Consider the following 16,062-nt stretch of genomic DNA (forward strand, 5'->3'; position numbering starts at 1 on the left):
CGGCCCCTCAGCTCTTCTCTCTCTCTTCCCTTGAATCCCAAAGGAGAACAGTAAGTAGGGGACACCGAGTAGAGAGGCCAGATGAGGGAATAGAACGGTGCTAACCCTCTCCTGAAGGCTTCCCAGCCTCAGCCAGGATGGACCTGAGGAGGGGAAACACTGTGAGTTATGTGTGTGGTTGGCATTTTGCTATTGGACTGTTTCATATCCAAAAGGGACAAAAAATGCTATGGCTCGGATATCCATCCAAGGGCAGGGAAGAACAACTCTACAGAAAAGTGTAATGATGCTGTGTTGAGAAAGAATGGAGTTGGCTTCTGCTCTTTCCATGCACAGTCCAGCTTGGATGGGGTGCCTTGGGAGGTGGGTGGGGAGAAGGGGAGCAGGCAACAGAGCAGTGCTCTCTCTAAAGGAATGCTCTCTCCCTAGACATTTTTAGTGGACTTTTTTACTTTCTATTGTGTAGCTTGGAGGTGGTTGATGGGTGATGGTGGCAGAACTGGTTTTGCAGAGATAGTCTGGCTTCTGTTGTTCTCTAGCTTTGAAGTATCGGCCAAACACACGGAGAACACAGGAAAAGTCACATTTCACAGCCTGTTACAAAAGGATAAAATGAGTTGAGGTGAGCTAAATATTTTGCACCTTGCCGAGTAAACAGTAGGCACCAGGGAATGGCAGCCACTGTTGTTTCTTTATGGAAGATAAATAATCTCAATTTTATAGAAGGCAGAATAGTTGCTAAAATTCACCAAAATCTTTAACTGAACCTATAATCTGAAATTCCACTCTCTGAATAATAACTGTTTTTAGAAAGTGGTTTTACATTATGGGAATAACAATGCTGAATAATTGCCTCTAAGTCTAAAATGTGTCACCTGAAGAATTACAATAGCCTCCTAAGCCTGCTTCTCTTCTCCCAGTTCTCTATTCTGCTCCAGAGTGATGGCTTAAAAACAAATCTCATCACTATTATTCAACATAGTTTTGGAAGTCCTAGCCACGGCAATCAGAGAAGAAAAAGAAATAAAAGGAATACAAATTGGAAAAGAAGAAGTAAAACTGTCACTGTTTGCAGATGACATGATACTATGCATAGAGAATCCTAACGATGTCACCAGAAAACTACTAGAGCTAATCAATGAACTTGGTAAAGTTGCAGGATACAAAACTAATGCACAGAAATCTCTTGCATTCCTATACACTAATGATGAAAAATCTGAAAGAGAAATTAAGGAAACACTCCCATTTACCATTGCAACAAAAAGAATAAAATACCTACGAATAAACCTACCTAGGGAGACAAAAGACGTGTATGCAGAAAACTATAAGACACTGATGAAAGAAATTAAAGATGATATCAACAGATGGAGAGATATACCATGTTCTTGGATTGGAAGAATCAATACTGTGAAAATGACTATACTACCCAAAGCAATATACAGATTCCGTGCAATCCCTATCAAATTACCAATGGCATTTTTTACAGAACTAGAACAAAAAAATCTTAAAATTTGTATGGAGACACAAAAGACCTCAAATAACCAAAGCAGTCTTGGGGGAAAAAAGTGGAGCTGGAGGAATCAGACTCCCTGACTTCACACTATACTACAAAGCTACAGTAATCAAGACAATATGGTACTGGCACAAAAACAGAAACATAGATCAATGGAACAAGATAGAAGTCCCAGAGATAAACCCATGCACCTATGGTCAACTAATCTATGACAAAGGAGGCAAGGATATACAATGGAGAAAAGACAGTCTCTTCAATAAGTGGTGCTGGGAAAATGGGACAGCTACCTGTAAAAGAAAGAAATTAGAACACTCCCTAACACCATACACAAAAATAAACTCAAAATGGATTAGAGACCTAAATGTAAGATTGGACACCATAAAACTCTTAGAGGAAAACATAGGAAGAATACTCTTTGACATAAATCACAGCAAGATCTTTTTTGATCTACCTCCCAGAGTAATGGAAATGAAAACAAAAATAAACAAATGGGACCTAATGAAAGTTAAAAGCTTTTGCACAGCAAAGGAAACCATAAACAAGACGAAAAGACAACCCTCAGAATGGGAGAAAATATTTGCAAATGAATAAATAGACAAAGGATTAATCTCCAAAATATATAAACAGCTCATGCAGCTCAATATTAAAGAAACAAACAACCCAATCCAAAAATAGGCAAAAGACCTAAATAGACATTCCTTCAAAGAAGACATACAGATGACCAAGAAGCACATGAAAAGCTGCTCAACATCACTAATTATTAGAGAAATGCAAATCAAAACTACAGTGAGGTATCACCTCACACCAGTTAGAATGGGCATCATCAGAAAATCTACAAACATCAAATGCTGGAGAGGGTGTGGAGAAAAGGGAACCCTCTTGCACTGTTGGTGGGAATGTAAATTGATACAGCCACTATGGAGAACAGTATGGAGGTTCCTTAAAAAACTAAAAATAGAATTACCATATGTTCCAGCAATCCCACTACTGGGCATATACCCAGAGAAAACCATAATTCAAAAAGACACATGCACCCCAATGTTCACTGCAGCACTATTTACAATAGCCAGGTCATGGAAGCAACCTAAATGCCCATCGACAGATGAATGGATAGAGAAGATGTGGTACATATATACAATGGAATGTTACTCAACCATAAAAAGGAACGAAATTGAGTCATTTGTTGAGATGTGGATGGATCTAGAGACTGTCATACATAGTGAAGTAAGTCAGAAAGATAAAAACAAATATCGTATATTAACGCATGTATGTGGAACCTAGAAAAATGGTACAGATGAACCAGTTTGCAGGGCAGAAGTTGAGACACAGATGTAGAGAACAAATGTATGGACACCAAGGGGGGAAAGACGCAGGGGGGTGGGGGTGGGGGTGTGATGAATTGGGCGATTGGGATTGACATGTGTACACTGATGTGTATAAAATTGATGACTAATAAGAACCTGCTGTATTAAAAAATAAATTAAAACATTAAAAAAACTAATACTGAACTTTCTTTGTGTTATTTGTATGGAAATATGTTAATATAAATGTCTCAGACATTACATGAAATTCCTAAAAATCTTATATGTTATAATGTTATAAGTCATAATTCTAGTTATTACTTTAAAATGTGTATCTCAGAAATAGCTAAAAAAAAAAAAAAAAAAAAAAAACACCCAAATTAGAACATGGCATTGCCTTGCTTTAAAACGTCTGATACTGGGCTTCCCTGGTGGCGCAGTGGTTGAGAGTCCGCCTGCCGATGCAGGGGACACGGGTTCGTGCCCCGGTCCAGGAAGATCCCACATGCCGCCGAGCGGCTGGGCCCGTGAGCCATGGCTGCTGAGCCTGCGCGTCCGGAGCCTGTGCTCCACAACGGGAGAGGCCACAACAGTGAGAGGCCCGCATACCACAAAAAAAAAAAAAAAAAAAAACCTCTGATACTTCTGTTCCTTGCAGAATGAAAACCACACACCTCAGCATGGCTTGCGAGTTCTTTTGGAACCGGCCTTAGCAGTCTCATAGCAATGATGATGAGATCACACACACACACACACACACACACACACACACACACACACACACTTATACAAATACACATGGGATGACTCTCAAGAATCACTCCTCTGTGCTTTTGCTCCTACCGTTTCCTCTGCCTGCATCCTTTATCTGCCTGGTGAAGTCTCATCTTTCAAGCACCAGCTCACCTGTATCCCCTCCGCAGCTTTCTGCAAGGCGTCTCTTGCTCCCTGTGTTCCAGGAAGAGGGCTCACCACATCCTGTGATAGTTAGATATTCTTCTTCCTAAGAATCCAGCACAGTACCTGACAGAATAGTTGTGTGTGTCTAGAATGGCAGGGGCTGGGGTGGATTACGCTACTCAACAAAATCAAAGAAACAAGAGGACATATTTTTTTAATGACAAACATGGAAGCAAACTAAATGAAGTTAAAATGTCATTGAGGGACTTCCCTGGTGGCACAGTGGTTAAGAATCCACCTGCCAATGCAGGGGACACAGGTGCGATCTCTGGTCTGGGAAGATCCCACATGCCGCGGAGCAATTAAGCCCGCAAGCCACAACTACTGAGCCTGCGAGCCACAACTACTGAAGCCTGCGCTCCTAGAGCCCGTGCTCCACAACAAGAGAAGCCACCGCAATGAGAAGCCCTCACGCTGCAACGAAGAGTAGCCCCTGCTCACTGCAATGTGCAGCAACGAAGACCCAATGCAGCCAAAAATAAAAAAAATAATTAACATGTCATTGAAATGAGAACGAAGCATGTGTGACAATGTATACATACTTTCAACCCACAAAATAAGGAGACAAGATGATATCATGACCTTCTTTATTTTCAAGTGGTTTGATATGATATTCTGTTCAGTTTTACTTTAAGCACTGGAATAGTATAATCCAGCCTTAAAATAAGAGCTATTTATTTCTGTATTCACCAGGAACAAGTAATTTGTCAGGTATTTAGAAAAGAACCTGATTTCCTTATTACTGTCAACAGCACAACCTCTGACTGAGAATGTGGGCTAGTAAAAATAAAAACAATATTTGATACATTTTTTCCTATTTATCTACAGAGATAAAAAGATTAGCTAGACTTTAGACCGGAATTTAAAAACTCCCAGAAAACACATTTCTCTAGTTATGTCTGTAGACAATGAGGAACACTGGGCCAAATTCCAATAAATGATATTCAGATTCACAGCATGGAAACTAAAGGGCATGTTTTGATGACACAGGGAGACGTGGTGAAGCAGAGTGGGTGTGAATTTGTAGGGGTCTCCTCTTCCATCTTCTGCCCAGAAGGAAATAAATCAGTTCATTTTACAAGTGCAGACTATCTCCAAAAGTCATGCTGGGAATTATGTTCACCTGTCTATTACGATAAAATTAATCAGCAGCGAAACGTATGTCATAGGAAAGGTAGAACAGCAGAAAGGAGACAAGGTATAAATTCTGAACCCTCTAGCAAAATATTGCAAGATGTGTCCATTTAAATTTACAGACCCTGGCGGGAACTTTTTGCAAAAACGTTGGTGAAGAGTTAGCTGAAATTAGGATTCTCCGGGGGAGGGTAATCCAAAATGGATTGAAGAACTAGGAAGAGCTAGGTCCACAAAGGGCAAAGGGCAAATCAAGTCCTCCTGTCACCAGGCTGCAGAGTGCTCATGATTCCCCACACCGGGCGTCACTTAGACGTTTCTGGGCCTTCACTCCCTCTGTCTCTGCCTGGACTGTCCTTTCCCAACCTTCTCTGATGCACAACATCTTACTAATCCTGTATGACCCAGTGCAAATGTCACTTCTGTGACCCTCCCACCCTGACCCTGAGTTCCCGGAAATAGCACTTTGTACATGCCTTTCTTATAGTGTCTATCTCTGCATCATGACTGTTTACTTATAATTCTATCTTGTCTTCTAAACGGAGCCAGTTTGATCTTTCTGTTGCCAGCACCAGGCTCAGCGTTAGCACTCCATGAATGCTTGGTGGAATAATGAATAAATTAATGCATTGATGGAAACTAGATTTCTGGACCAAGCCTGTCAATGTCATCCCTCATTTAAACTCTCTAATCCTAGTTTCTAGTATCCCTTTGTTATAAGGGAATGCAATTCAATGTTTTTAAAAATAATTACAACTCTAGGATTCTCTGGCAGTGTTCTTTATCAGTTAATTATTCTGCATAGCAAACTACCCCAAGACCTAATGGTTTACTATGTATTATTTCTCTAGACTTTGATGAGTGCCTTTTCCTCTGGTCTGGTCTGGGCTCACTCATCCAACTGCATTCAGCTGGCTGAGATGCAAGGTCCAAGATGGACTCGCACGTCAGGGGGGCTTGGTGCTAGCTTTCAGCTGGGTGCCTTGATTGTCTTCCAAGATTCCTCTCATCCTCCATCCATCCACTAGACTAGCTTACTTACTTGGACAGGCTCCATTACACAAGTGTTTATCAAGCCTCTGTTTAGTTATACATGGTGTTCTCGTTGGCCAAGGCAAGTCACATGGCCAACCCCAGCCAACGAGGGAAGGAACTTAATTAGACTCTACCATGTGATAGACAAAGTGGCAAAGAATATGTAGTCATTTTTAATCCTCTACGTCATAGAAATCCTATTAAGTTAATTGTATCGTTGTCGCTGTTGTGAATGGACCTTTTTTTTTTTCTGTTTCGCTTCTTCCTTCCAATATTTCTACCCTTCAATTTAGGTTCTTATCCAGTTTCATTGGTTAGCCCTTCCAGGTCATTGTTGAAAACTAGTTCTGAACTTATCAGGAAAGCTTCTGCTATTTCACCACTTATAATATTGGCTACTGATTAAAGTAGATGTTCTTTACCACCAAGGGAATTCTCTCTCTCTCTTTGATTTCACTAGGGTTTTTGTTGTGGTCGTTGATTTGTCTTAATTAGTAATTCATGTTGAGTTTTAACAAAAAAGAACCTTTTAGTAGGATTATTTGTTTTCTTTTGATTTATTAATATGATGGATTATATTATGGGCATTCATTCCATTTCTTAAAGCCTCCCTCCGCCGCCTCCCACCCTCTGCTGCCAGGTTTGTGTGCATGGTTGGGAGGGGATGACTGCCCTGAATACAGACTGTCCATTAATCCCAGTCTCCCAACCCCCCTTCTCCCACTTGTCCCATCTGTTAACATCACCACCTGTGCCGACCAGTGCAACAGCGGTGACCAGCTGCAGGAAGCTATTAAGCACTTGGTATGAACCAAGTATGAACTGAGGTGTGCCACGAGTGTAAAATATATATTAGATTTGAAGGCTTAGTACAAAAAATAGCAAATCCTTCATTTGGAATTTTTATAATGAGGACATGTTGAAATACTACTACTTTGGATATACTAGGTTCAATATAAGTATAGTATTAAAATTAATTTTGCTTGTTTTTTTTTTTCTTAATGTGGCCACTAGAACATTTTAAATTACTTTTACTTAGATGAATACATATGTACATACCTAACGACATATATCTGTATTGGACAGCAGATCTAGCTGAATTCTACTCTTTGGTTGTAAACATTCCTGAGATAGTTTGACATTCCTATTCGAAGATGGTTGAACATACCTGTGATAGATGGTGGCAGTAATGGCCCGGATTTGCTCTCCTCACACTTTATCCAGACCCCAGAAAATCCATTCCCCACTCACTCTGAGCTTGTCCATGTGACTTAGCAAATGTGAGCAGAGGCTTGAAGAGTGCCTGTGCATCAGAGCTGCCCTCTATTGCTGCTAGAACCCTGAAGCCACGGGTGAAGCAGCCCTAGGCAGCCTCCTGCAAGATGACACTAAGGAGAAAGGCCATGCTGTGCTAGGCAACCCAGCTGTCCCAGCATAGCCCGGCCCCCAGGCCAGGTACCACAGACACGTGACTAAGCCCAGACAAGACCAGCAGAAGCATCACCCAGCCAATCCATAGGCTCAAAAGAAATAATAAAATACTATTGTTTCAAGCCATGAAATGCTGGTATAATTTTTATGCAGCAAAGGCCAAACGATTCAGTATTTTCAGTCTTTGAGATATCATGCTGTGTAGTAAGGATTGGTCATAATTCACTTTAATTATACATAAATGTAAAACACATTGCCACATTATCTCAAGTCTGTTACAAATGGATTTTAAACTAGCTCAATCTTCACCAGTATGTCATTTCTTACCAATGTTCTCTCTTTTACTTTCACCTGCCTTATCACACACTTCACAATGTACATACCTTATAGGTTTCTCTCAAGAGACTTCCTCCTCTCCTAACCATTTATAGATAAGCACTCGCACCTCCATGAGGTAGGTTTTATTGCCCCAACAATAAGTAACTTTTTATAGGTGATGTGACGAACAATTTAGCACTTCTGAATTAGGTCATTACTTCTCCAGGGAGCATTCCAGCTGACTAATCGTCTAAAGCCAACCTCCTCCCCATGGGATCAGCAGGTCCCCAGGCAAAAGACGGAGCACGTGTCTTTCAATTAATTAAATCTGTTATTTAGAGCAGAGCGACCAGCTAACTTGGCCAGCAGCCCAGTAACATCATGATCAGAATTGTTCATGAACTGTACTCTAATGAAATCAATGGTCCATGAAATTTAAAACATATTCAAATCAAATACCATGTAGCTGGGGTCTGATAACAGAAGAGGGTATCTATCGACTCACCATCCTCCAGGTTTCTTAAAGAGAGGTTCCAATCCCAATGTGTTCACTTTCTTTTGATTCTGTCTTCCTCATTATACCGGCTGTGACTGTATTTTGCATCCCCTTAACTAAGTATTATTCCAATTTTGAATTTACATTTGAATTGTATTATTCCAATTTGGAATTTTGCATTTGCATTGTCCAATTATATATGTACATTCTACTTTCAGAAATGCTCCATTACATTTTCAATGACGAGAAAAAAATTTTTAATAAGCTTTAGACTTCTGTATCAATATTGGCCAGATATTGGGAATTCCCTGGTGGTCCAGTGGTTAGGACTGGGTGCTTTCACTGTTGTGGCCCCGGCTTCAATCCTCAGTTGGGGAACTAAGATCCTGCAAGCAGCAAAGCTTGGCCAAAAAAAAAATTGGCCAGAATCAACTTCTAACATTTTTATATAATTCCTTCTGCAAAATGAACTCAATTTTAAAAGCATCTAGGGCTTCCCTGGTGGCACAGTGGTTGAGAGTCCGCCTGCCAATGCGGGGGACACGGGTTCGTGCCCCGGTCCGGGAAGATCCCACGTGCCGCGGAGCGGCTGGACCCGTGAGCCATGGCCGCTGAGCCTGCGCGTCCAGAGCTTGTGCTCCGCAACGGGAGAGGCCACAACAGTTAGAGGCCCGCGTACCGCAAAAAAAAGATAATAATAATTTTTTAAAAAAAGCCTCTAGGTTTTCAACACTTGAATTTGACTTACAGAATGAACACCTCAGGTCTAAAGACAAAAGGAGTATCAGCCTAGGGTTCATGCTCTCACTGGTTTGCCGACTGGACACCCTTGTTCTAATGCCACCACCTCATATGTTGCCACTTTATCATATATCCTGTAGCTACAGAAAACTAGATGTACCTAAATATTACCTTTTATTTCAAGTCACTACCACATCACCCATATGAGCACACTGCTTTCCGCTATGCTCTTAAGATTTCTAGGTTCCCATTTTTATTATAAATTTTTGAAACACTATATAAAGAGTATAATGAGGTTTAAGCTGATATCACTCAAATACAGATTAATTCAGTTTCATTAATGTTAATAAAATGTTATTTTAAGTACCTACTTTATGTTACCTAATTTATAAAGGTTATCTCATTCATCCTTATACCAATCCTGTTGAGGAGAAACTAACTGCTCCATTTTAACTTGAAGACAAAAGCTAAGCTTCTGAGAGCTCAGATGGGCCAATGGTAAGCAATGCACAGCAGAGCTGGTGGACACAGAAGGTCTGCTCTGTGTCAAAGCTGGTGCCAGTTACCTTCACTCCATCATTCTGAAGTCGCCTCTCCTCTCTGCACCTCTGAATTCACATCAGGAAAATAAGAAGATTAGAGTTCCTGCTCTCTTGGTCCTTCCAGCCCCAGCGTTAGCTTATTTGCACATACCGTGGTGGGTTTGCCCATTTCTCCATTGCTGGGTTTTGTCCACGTCTTTCTGACGGGTAACTGGGTCATGAACTGAAGTATGCCTGTCCGGTCGTAAACATTATGTGTTGTTATTGATCCAGGTGAACTGAAAAACTGATAAAATGCCTGACTGATGGCATCAAGCTTCACACTGACAAGTTTTGCAAGTTTAACAGGTTCTGTTCTGAATTGCTTCTACAAGATTGAGGTGGAGAGGAATGCTGAACTGAGGAGAAAATGGTCTTAAAAGCTTATGCTTAGAAAGGTCTCGATTTTTTAACGTTTGCTTCCTAGCCACTAAACAAATCTCATGCCAACCGTAAAGTGAGTAATATGCATTTCTGCATGTTTCAATAGCCATCTAGATGTTAGTGATGTATAACTCCTTTATCTCTCATATTTTAGTTGTTTCAGTGAAATTCACCCCACTTCTGTCTGCTGATGTGAAACAAAGCTGTGCACAGAAGCAAGACAGGACAAAAAACTTTCACAGAACAATTCTACACTGTTTTCTACTCATCAAGGAGTGTCAGAAAACAAGTATGTTCTGCAAGTGTCCAGGCAAGGGGATTATCTTGTCCTCAAATCAGGAGGCAGACCCTTTTTTATATCTTTTTTCATTCCCAAGTCCAGAGGACCCTTCAGTCAAAACAACTGCTTGTTAAATTTATTCACTTTTACTTCATCTGAAATAATTAAATCTTATGGAATGGAGCAATAGTTTCCCATAAAGCCACTATAGTTCTGTTTGATATTTTCAAGCTAAAATTTCCTCTTAAATCTAATTTGAACTTCCTAACTGAAGTTTATGGACTAAAAGTATATGGTCTTTGCCTGTGTTACTAGGTTCAGTGCATTGCTCACATGTATTTAGAATTCATATAGCATGACATTGTAAACATAACATTAGGTCATTCATAGGATTGTCCTATCTGCTTAGCTACCACAGGAATTCAGAGTTCCAGGAAGAAAAAAAGAAAATATGTTTCTTACTATTTCTAGGTATACAGTACTCACTACTACTATGAATAAGACATTAATAAAAATGACCTTCTGAAAGAAGAAGTAATGTAAAAACGAGAAAATTTGTTTTATGGGTACTCTGTTTACCAGTCTACAACATATTTGCCAATTATATTCTTGAAGTTCAAAGTCAATGCCAAATGTGAATTGTGAGGCTCATGACTGATTTATATGTTGAATTTTGCCCTTACTATTTGTTGCTAGGTAAAGAGTGTTTCTGTATCATGTGTAAACATGAAAAATACTTGGAAATACAGAAAAATGCCACCCAGTTTTTCTTTCTGGTATATGTGCATATTGTTTATTGAATGTACATTTCTGTGAATGATTTGATGTGACATCAAAAGAGAATTCAGCTCTTCCACTTTTCACATTAGGAATGGTAAGACCAGGCCTAGTTACAGCCATAAAAGACTGTACATTCACAATTATGGAAGAAAAATTAGTGTCATAAGAATATGGGGCTTGACTTCAAAGTTAGAGAAATTGAGAAACTTAGTTGGCCATGAAGTTTTAAAAGTAATCTTTTTCAAATTTAAAACAATCTAGAAAAAGGAAATTTTGAAAATGTATAAAAGCTCAAAGAGGGCTTCCCTGGTGGCGCAGTGGTTGAGAATCTGCCTGCCAGTGCAGGGGACATGGGTTTGTGCCCCAGTCCGGGAGGATCCCACATGCCGCGGAGCGGCTGGGCCCGTGAGCCATGGCGGCTGAGCCTGCGCGTCCAAAGCCTGTGCTCTGCAACGGGTCGGTTGTGAATCCCATCACTCCAAGAACAGCTAACATTTTGATATATCTGCTTCTAGTATTTTTCTATACACAATTTTTTTTAACTTAATTGGTTTCATGCTTCAGTACTATTTTATAATCTGCTTATTATAAAGGGCACTACGGTGAATATCCTTATAGCTAAATCTTTCCACATACTCTGTTTATTTCCTTGGAGAAAATACCTGGAAGGTTAATTGAGAAATCAAAGAGAAGGCACATATTTAAGGCTTTCAAAACAAACTGCAATGTCTCTTGTGAAATAGAACACTACCTCCTCCAGTGACTTTTCCCCAAATTTAGCCAAAATTGGTAACATTTTTTCCCCTTAACTTGTCCAATTTAAAAAGAGAAGAAATGGTTCCCCCACGTTTTATTTTGTATTTATGTGAGTAAAAGGGTCATTTAGTTGATCACCTTTGAATATGCTTATTAGGTGTTTATTCTCTTCTGTGATTGTGCATTTTCTTTGCCCATTTTTTGTTGTGATATTGTGTTCCTATTGATTTACCAGAGAGATATGAAATATTAACCTCTTTTCTGCCACAAAAATGAAAAAGATTTGTCCTAATGAAACAGAGTAGGGTCCTTGCCCCTCATGTCCTCAACCTGCCTTTTGTCTGTAGAAAAACTTTAGCTAAAGAATCAGTTTAATCAGAGAAGTGAGAAAATGCAGAAACAAAGGAAAACAGCCCAATAAGACTAAATAATAATAGTTTATTCATTAAGCAAAGTCAAGGACCTTTAGTTCCTCCTCAAGGGCTATAGATCATATTCTGAGCCGTATCCTGTGAGCTGTCTTGTAGATACTGAAACCCTCACCAGGTGGAAGAAGTGAACTACATGATGACCAGGCTGTAGCATCACATAAGCTGCCACAATTCTGAGAACTGGCCTCAAAGAAATGGGAACAAATTGACCCTGGAACTGAAGATTAACTGTACTTAGAACAATCAAGATGAAACTGTTCAGACCACTGCATGACCATTTGTAGATGACTGTCAGAGCTGACTCTGCTGTTTCTGCATGTAGCCCCCTCCCTCCGTCTATAAAAGCTCTTGCCCGCTGATTGTCAGTTTGTGGCGGGGTGAGGGAGGGGGCGAATCCGTCTTTGGACGAGAGTCCGCCCTCCCCTCCCAGGTTGCCGCCTCCGAAACAAAGCAGACTTTCCTCTCCACCAACCTTGCCTGTTTATTGGCTTTAGAGGGGCGAGCAGCGGGATCCCCACGTTTGGTAACAGTTTCTTGGGCTTCCAACGTGAGACTGTGCTCTCGCGACATTTGGATCCCGGGGCTTTCCCCAAGCAGAGCCGCAGCCATGATGGCGCGCCAGGATGGCAGGGAAGAGCTGGCCAGCCAAGGCTCGCTGGCCCCACGAGGGGGATTTTGGGGGACGTTCCTAGCAGCTGCCGAAACCATGTGTTTCGGGGATCCTCCCTGTTTCTCCCCTGCTTGGCATTGGGTAGCAGTGTATGCTTTTCCTTGGTGGAACAGAAACATGCATCTGGACAAGCTGACGAGCTCCAAGACCGAGTAAGTCCACCGGTGTGCACCCCGGCAAACTTCTCTTTTGAGCACAAAGTGCTGTTGGTCATTTTTGCCAATTGGTTCTGACGTGTGTCTACTGTTGAGGACTGTTTGTGAGCACGAAGTGTAATCTGGGCATTTTTGCCAATTGATTCAGTCACATGTGTACTGTTGAGGACCGTTTGTGAGCACAAAGTGTTATTTAGGCGTTTTTGCCAATTGGTTCTGACTTGTGTTTGACTTCAAGGGCAGTTTGTGAGTACAAAGTGCTCTTGGTCATTTTTGCCAGTTGGTTCTGATGTGTGTCTGACATCAAGGACCATTTGTGTTGGGGAAGTTTTGGGGACTCCGTATTGGTCATTTTCTTGGCGGACTTCTGACAGTTCTGTCTTCCGTGTGTGAATGTATATTACATTTGTGTGATTGCTACCTTTGTTGTCTTTTGTAAAATGAGAAATTCAGGTTCAATTCATTAGAAAAATTTTAGTTATGAAACTTTGACTAAAGAAAAAGAAAGATGATTTTTAAAAATTTTATTTTATTTCGTTTTGGCTGCGTTGGGTCTTCGTTGCTACGTGCAGGCTTTCTCTAGTTGCGGGGAGCGGGGGCTACTCTTGATTGCGGTGCACAGGCTTCTCACTGCGGTTGCTTCTCTTGTGGTGGAGCACGGGCTCTAGGCACGCGGGCTTCAGTAGTTGTGGCTCGCGGGCTCTAGATTGCAGGCTCAGTAGTTGTGACACACGGGCTTAGTTGCTCCACAGCATGTGGGATCTTCCTGGACCAGGGCTCCAACCCGTGTCCCCTGCGTTGGCAGGAGGATTCTTAACCACTGCACCACCAGGGAAGCCTGATGATGTTTTTTAAACAATGTATGGCAACAGTATTCTTCAAACTCCAGAGAAAATTAGTTAAGATGAAACTTTTGAAATTCCAAAACTGGTTCTTTTTGCATATGCAGTTAGAGAAAGCTAGCTTGATAAAAATACTGTTTTCAGAATTCTGACCCTGAGAGAACAAAAATATGCCTTGGAGAAAGCTTAAGTTAACTCTTATCATGTCCTTGAAATACAAGCACATCCCACTTTACCTGAGAGTTCAGCCTTGGGTTAATTAGTAGTACTTCAAAAGATGTTTGGGTTTATTAAACATGCATCATATACCACATCAAAGAGAAATGATGGTATGAGAAAAATGTAAGTTTTTAGAGGTTATGGAATATGTTCTTAAGTTTGCCAATTAGTAAATGCTGGTATAACAGTTACTTGTTTCTTGTTTTAAGGGTTAAAAATTGTCATATGTAATTAAAGCTACTGAAAATGACAAAGGAAGCATTTCAGTGTGTAAAGCAAGTAGGATATGTGTTGTCGGTGAGAGAAGGTACAAAGAATGGAGATATTTTTATTGAGGAAAAATGATGATAATAATTTTTTCCTGGCACTGGTTGTTTCAGGATGGGGAAGAATAAGGAACAAAGCATATGGATACAAAAAGTAATGAAAGGTTTGTGGAAAAATGGAACTTTGAGAAAAGAATTTTGTACATTGTCAGGAGCGATTAGAATTAGATTGGATTTAATTAGGTCAATGAACTTTGTTATTAATAGTAAGCTGGTACAAGACAGGAATTTGGTTTTCTTTCTCCCTGTTAAGAGAACAAAATTTTCCTGGAATACTGAACTGCTTTTGATAACAGATTGTAGGTTTCTTTCTCTAGCTAACTTTGAGTATTCCAAAGGGCCCCTAAGCATCTTAGAAGAAACATTAAAGTAACTATGGTTATTTGGTATGTTAAATTATATGGAAAACATTTGATAACTTTCAGTTCACACTGCTGAACTGGGTAAGAGATTTAAAGAGTTCTAATGGAAAGCTGTTGTTTTGCTTCATATCATATTTTTGACCCCAATGTTCAGGATGGAAAAAACTGTCTAGTGAATTTGTCACAGGGTATAACTACTCATGATATGTATCACTGCTGGCTTTAAGTTTACTGCTAAATGCACATGTACAATGCTTGTGTGACAATTGGGTATAAGTGATAAAACAGATAGCCTATAAAATATTTGTCCATCAGCATACCTCTGTACTTGTTTGTTATGTTTGATTAGTATTTCCCCAATGTGGATAACTAGGCCAATATATAAACAAAAAGTAGGCCTACGCTGAGGGACATGAATGGACCCAGAGCAGGCAACTGAGCCACTCTGACAAAGCTGGAAAAATATGTTGATTATCAATGCTTTCTATGGAAAGATTTGCAATTAAAAGGGGGAAAATGATGGAAGAAATTTTCATATAGTGAGGTGTGGGGAAGTCATTCTGACTTATACATGATTTAATTTGAACTTTAGGCTAACCAAAACAGCCTGTCTGTGGCCTATTAAACATACATTGTATATCTGCTTTAACCATTGAGAGAAAAAAACACATTCCGAGAATAATACAAAGATGCATTTTGATTATTATCCTCATTGTAATATGCCTACTAATTTTCAACTGTTTGTCCAGGTACTATGACAAAGTAATCAAAGAGAGAGGTAATGTTTTCATAATATAAAATAATGACCTAAATGAACCTAGTCTGTGGCCTGGTAAATCTTCTTTCCCTGCAGTAGATGGAAGTGGACAGGGTTGAAGAGAAGCAGGCTATGTAAGCACAGCTACTGATTCCTGGGACCAGCCCTACCCCCACCATGCATCCCCACCTTTGTAAAGAAGGCGGCCTTGATGCTAGGCCAAGAAGGGTTAGAAGCCTCTAGAAGATAAAACTTAAGCAATTTTTTTTTCTTTTTAAGTGGCATGATATCCTGTGGTACCTTCTGATATGTACAAGAGGGATGGCAAGTAGATTTTTGCTTTAGATAGTCAATCACCACACAGAAATGATATAGAATAAATTTAAATTGATTTACTGGGGACTTCCCTGGTGGTCCAGTGGTTAAGACTCCGCGCTTCTACTGCAGGGGGCGCGGGTTTGATCCCTGGTCAGGTAACTAAGATCCCACATGCCGCGAGGCCAAATAAATAAATAAATAAATAAATAGATTTACTAATATGGCATTATTATTCACAATAGACAAAAGGTGGAAACAACCCATGTCCATCG

This window comes from Kogia breviceps, chromosome 20 (assembly GCF_026419965.1).
Source record: "Kogia breviceps isolate mKogBre1 chromosome 20, mKogBre1 haplotype 1, whole genome shotgun sequence".
Taxonomy (NCBI): Eukaryota; Metazoa; Chordata; class Mammalia; order Artiodactyla; family Physeteridae; genus Kogia; species Kogia breviceps.